Source organism: Palaemon carinicauda, chromosome 42 (assembly GCF_036898095.1).
Source record: "Palaemon carinicauda isolate YSFRI2023 chromosome 42, ASM3689809v2, whole genome shotgun sequence".
NCBI lineage: Eukaryota > Metazoa > Arthropoda > Malacostraca > Decapoda > Palaemonidae > Palaemon > Palaemon carinicauda.
The window spans coordinates 9,047,640-9,053,602 of NC_090766.1; positions in this window are offsets into that span (position 1 = coordinate 9,047,640).

Genomic DNA, 5,963 nt, shown 5'->3' on the forward strand with positions numbered 1-5,963 from the left:
AAGAAAGGAATAATTTACTGAATTGCTAGAGAGAGAGAGAGAGAGAGAGAGAGAGAGAGAGAGAGAGAAATTTTAAATTTTGTGTTATGATTTAGAAAATAATGAGAGAAGAAATTGATAATTTACTGAATTATTAAAGAGAGAGAGAGAGAGAGAGAGAGAGAGAGAGAATCTAAGGTCATTGATGCCGGAGAGAGAGAGAGAGAGAGAGAGAGAGAGAGAGAGAATTTTTATTTTAAATTTTGTGTTATGATATAGAAAATAATGAGAGAAGAAATTGATAATTTACTGAATTATTAAAGAGAGAGAGAGAGAGAGAGAGAGAGAGAGAGACATCTAAGGTCATCGATGCCGGAGAGAGAGAGAGAGAGAGAGAGAGAGGTAATTTGTGTTATAATTTAGATGAGAGAAAGATGAATAATTTACTTAATTATTCAAGAGAGAGAGAGAGAGAGAGAGAGAGAGAGAGATTCTAAATTTGTGTTATGTTTTAGGAAATAATGAGAAAGTATAATTTACTGAATTGTGAGAGAGAGAGAGAGAGAGAGAGAGAGAGAGAGAGAGAGAGACTATACGAATCCTCATTTAAACATTGAAAAATATCTCTATTACTTATAAGAAACAACAACAATAACAACACCAACAACAACAAAATCAAAAGTTGGCAATAATGAACACAAAATTAGTGTCAAGGTCGGCGTATGAATATTCATAAGGGCGTCTGCGCGCGCGCACGTCTACCTCGGCTGGCTATTGTTTGCGAATATATTGTATGGGAGTTTTGCAATCAGCTGTTTGCTTGCCTGTCCGTTACTCCGGATGTACTTGATACGTGATATGAATATCTCTCTCTCTCTCTCTCTCTCTCTCTCTCTCTCCCATTACTTTCTAAAATTAAATCATAACACATTTAGAATCTCTCTCTCTCTCTCTCTCTCTCTCTCTCTCTCTCTAACAATCAAGTAAATTATTCTTTTTCTCTCATTATTTTCTACACCATAACAGAAATTTAGAATCTCTCTCTCTCTCTCTCTCTCTCTCTCTCTCACTCACTCTTTTGAATAATTAAGTAAATTATTCTTTTTAGAGTCTCTCTCTCTCTCTCTCTCTCAAACAATTCAGTAAATTATTCTTCTTTTTTCTCTCATTTTCTATACCATCTCTCTCTCTCCTCTCTCTCTCTCTCTCTCTCTCTCTCTCCTCTGAAACAATTCAGTAAATTATTCTTCTTTTTTCTCTCATTATTTTCTATACCATCCTCTCTCTCTCTCTCTCTCTCTCTCTCTCTCTCTCTCTCTCACAAACAACTAGAAAAAGCTTTCCCATTAAATATGAATTAACATCCTCCCATCATTTCGTTTCATTTGCAAAACAACAAAACAACTAAACAATTTCCGCTTGTGATTTGGAGTAACGTTTCCCCCCTTTCTGGATGACAGGTGTCTGAGAGCGCGAATAGGTCGTTGAATATTTGGCCGGTTTCCCGCTCCCAGATACCTGTCGTTCAGAAAGGGGGGAAATAGAAATCTTTATCAAATACCCGGACAGCCATCAACTTATATGAGTGAATGTACATTAAGGTCTTACAATGATGATGAAATTTTAGGGAATTAACATTAATGAATATTAATTAATGCTGTACTATTTTCACTCTTTCATTCATTTTTCTATTTGCTTCTTTTAGCTTTATTTTTTGTGTTCTTTTATATTTTGTTTCCTTTTTATTCTTTGTTTTAGCTTTCTTTTGTTATTGAAAATTTCATTTATTTTTATATTTTTTATAATTTTTGGGATGATTTTTTTCCTTTAATTCTAATTTGTCCCCAATTTTTTTTTCTTTTTTAAACCGATTTTTACCTTTTTTCATTAAATTCTAATTCAATTTCCTATTTTCCTTTCTATCTCCTTAATTATCCCATTTCTCTCTTTCTTCAATCATTATTTTTTTCATTATCTTATCCAGTTTTTCGTATTTTAATTATCTTTTTCGATTTTTACCTTTTTTCATTAAATTTTAATTTCAATTTCCTATTTTCCTTTCTATCTCCTTAATTATCCCATTTCTCTCTCTCTTCAATCATTATTTTTTTTTCATTATCTTATCCAGTTTTTCGTATTTTAATTATCTTTTCGATTTTTACCTTTTTTCATTAAATTTTCTTTCAATTTCCTATTTTCCTTTCTATCTCCTCAATTATCTCATTTCTCTCTTTCTTCAATCATTATTTTTTTACATTATCTTTCCAGTTTTTCGTTTTTTCATTATTTTTTTCATATCTTTTCCCAGTTTTTTTTTCATCAATATCTCTTTCTTTATCCATAATTATCAAATTTTCAAAGGTTGGTTGGCTTGAATCCAGAAGTCCAAACCAATTTTCCTAATCTCATAATCGTTAGTTCCTTTGGTCGCTGCAACCTAACCATCCTTGTGAGCTAAGAATGGGATGTTTGTGGGAGCCTATAGAACTACCTGCTGAATTATCAGCAGCCATTGCCTGGCCCTCCTTTGGTCCTAGCTTGTTGGAGAGGAGCTTGGACACTGATCATATGGATATGTGGTCAGTCTCGACACTTAAAAATTTGCATTAAAAAAAAACGGTAAAAAATCCTGGAATAGATTTTTCCAGGCATTTACCGTTTTAAAAAACGGATACATTGACGTAAAGGAGTGATTTTACGGTCACCAACTAGTTAAAATAATAACAAAGGGTAGAAATTACGGTCGCCTGTATTTTACTGAAATACGGCCGAATAGAGTATATTTTTACGGTGAATTTCCAATTCAAATTACAGTTGATTTTAAACTGTATTGTAGTGTCTCTGTCCTTGCCCTCTGCCATTCAGGTCTCTGTCCCTTGCCTCTGCCATTCACGTCTCTGTCCCTTGCCTCTGCCATTCACGTCTCTGTCCCTTGCCTCTGCCATTCACGTCTCTGTCCCTTGCCCTCTGCCATTCACGTCTCTGTCCCTTGCCTCTGCCATTCACGTCTCTGTCCCTTGCCTCTGCCATTCACGTCTCTGTCCCTTGCCTCTGCCATTCACGTCTCTGTCCCTTGCCTCTGCCATTCACGTCTCTGTCCCTTGCCTCTGCCATTCACGTCTCTGTCCCTTGCCTCTGCCATTCACGTCTCTGTCCCTTGCCTCTGCCATTCACGTCTCTGTCCCTTGCCTCTGCCATTCACGTCTCTGTCCCTTGCCTCTGCCATTCACGTCTCTGTCCCTTGCCTCTGCCATTCACGTCTCTGTCCCTTGCCTCTGCCATTCACGTCTCTGTCCCTTGCCTCTGCCATTCACGTCTCTGTCCCTTGCCTCTGCCATTCACGTCTCTGTCCCTTGCCTCTGCCATTCACGTCTCTGTCCCTTGCCTCTGCCATTCACGTCTCTGTCCCTTGCCTCTGCCATTCACGTCTCTGTCCCTTGCCTCTGCCATTCACGTCTCTGTCCCTTGCCTCTGCCATTCACGTCTCTGTCCCTTGCCTCTGCCATTCACGTCTCTGTCCCTTGCCTCTGCCATTCACGTCTCTGTCCCTTGCCTCTGCCATTCACGTCTCTGTCCCTTGCCTCTGCCATTCACGTCTCTGTCCCTTGCCTCTGCCATTCACGTCTCTGCCCCTTGCCTCTGCCATTCACGTCTCTGTCCCTTGCCTCTGCCATTCACGTCTCTGCCCCTTGCCTCTGCCATTCACGTCTCTGTCCCTTGCCTCTGCCATTCACGTCTCTGCCCCTTGCCTCTGCCATTCACGTCTCTGTCCCTTGCCTCTGCCATTCACGTCTCTGCCCCTTGCCTCTGCCATTCACGTCTCTGTCCCTTGCCTCTGCCATTCACGTCTCTGCCCCTTGCCTCTGCCATTCACGTCTCTGTCCCTTGCCTCTGCCATTCACGTCTCTGCCCCTTGCCTCTGCCATTCACGTCTCTGTCCCTTGCCTCTGCCATTCACGTCTCTGCCCCTTGCCTCTGCCATTCACGTCTCTGTCCCTTGCCTCTGCCATTCACGTCTCTGCCCCTTGCCTCTGCCATTCACGTCTCTGTCCCTTGCCTCTGCCATTCACGTCTCTGCCCCTTGCCTCTGCCATTCACGTCTCTGTCCCTTGCCTCTGCCATTCACGTCTCTGCCCCTTGCCTCTGCCATTCACGTCTCTGTCCCTTGCCTCTGCCATTCACGTCTCTGTCCCTTGCCTCTGCCATTCACGTCTCTGTCCCTTGCCTCTGCCATTCACGTCTCTGTCCCTTGCCTCTGCCATTCACGTCTCTGTCCCTTGCCTCTGCCATTCACGTCTCTGTCCCTTGCCTCTGCCATTCACGTCTCTGTCCCTTGCCTCTGCCATTCACGTCTCTGTCCCTTGCCTCTGCCATTCACGTCTCTGTCCCTTGCCTCTGCCATTCACGTCTCTGTCCCTTGCCTCTGCCATTCACGTCTCTGTCCCTTGCCTCTGCCATTCACGTCTCTGTCCCTTGCCTCTGCCATTCACGTCTCTGCCCCTTGCCTCTGCCATTCACGTCTCTGTCCCTTGCCTCTGCCATTCACGTCTCTGCCCCTTGCCTCTGCCATTCACGTCTCTGTCCCTTGCCTCTGCCATTCACGTCTCTGCCCTTGCCTCTGCCATTCACGTCTCTGTCCCCTTGCCTCTGCCATTCACGTCTCTGCCCCTTGCCTCTGCCATTCACGTCTCTGTCCCTTGCCTCTGCCATTCACGTCTCTGCCCCTTGCCTCTGCCATTCACGTCTCTGTCCCTTGCCTCTGCCATTCACGTCTCTGCCCCTTGCCTCTGCCATTCACGTCTCTGTCCCTTGCCTCTGCCATTCACGTCTCTGCCCCTTGCCTCTGCCATTCACGTCTCTGTCCCTTGCCTCTGCCATTCACGTCTCTGCCCCTTGCCTCTGCCATTCACGTCTCTGTCCCTTGCCTCTGCCATTCACGTCTCTGTCCCTTGCCTCTGCCATTCATGTCTCTGTCCCTTGCCTCTGCCATTCATGTCTCTGTCCCTTGCCTCTGCCATTCACGTCTCTGTCCCTTGCCTCTGCCATTCACGTCTCTGTCCCTTGCCTCTGTCATTCATGTCTCTGTCCCTTGCCTCTGTCATTCACGTCTCTGTCCCTTGCCTCTGCCATTCATGTCTCTGTCCCTTGCCTCTGCCATTCACGTCTCTGTCCCTTGCCTCTGCCATTCACGTCTCTGTCCCTTGCCTCTGCCATTCATGTCTCTGTCCCTTGCCTCTGCCATTCACGTCTCTGTCCCTTGCCTCTGCCATTCACGTCTCTGTCCCTTGCCTCTGCCATTCACGTCTCTGTCCCTTGCCTCTGCCATTCACGTCTCTGTCCCTTGCCTCTGCCATTCACGTCTCTGTCCCTTGCCTCTGCCATTCACGTCTCTGTCCCTTGCCTCTGCCATTCACGTCTCTGTCCCTTGCCTCTGCCATTCACGTCTCTGTCCCTTGCCTCTGCCATTCACGTCTCTGTCCCTTGCCTCTGCCATTCACGTCTCTGTCCCTTGCCTCTGCCATTCACGTCTCTGTCCCTTGCCTCTGCCATTCACGTCTCTGTCCCTTGCCTCTGCCATTCACGTCTCTGTCCCTTGCCTCTGCCATTCATGTCTCTGTCCCTTGCCTCTGCCATTCACGTCTCTGTCCCTTGCCTCTGCCATTCACGTCTCTGTCCCTTGCCTCTGCCATTCACGTCTCTGTCCCTTGCCTCTGCCATTCACGTCTCTGTCCCTTGCCTCTGCCATTCACGTCTCTGTCCCTTGTCTCTGCCATTCACGTCTCTGTCCCTTGCCTCTGCCATTCATGTCTCTGTCCCTTGCCTCTGCCATTCACGTCTCTGCCCCTTGCCTCTGCCATTCACGTCTCTGTCCCTTGCCTCTGCCATTCACGTCTCTGTCCCTTGCCTCTGCCATTCACGTCTCTGTCCCTTGCCTCTGCCATTCATGTCTCTGTCCCTTGCCTCTGCCATTCATGTCTCTGTCC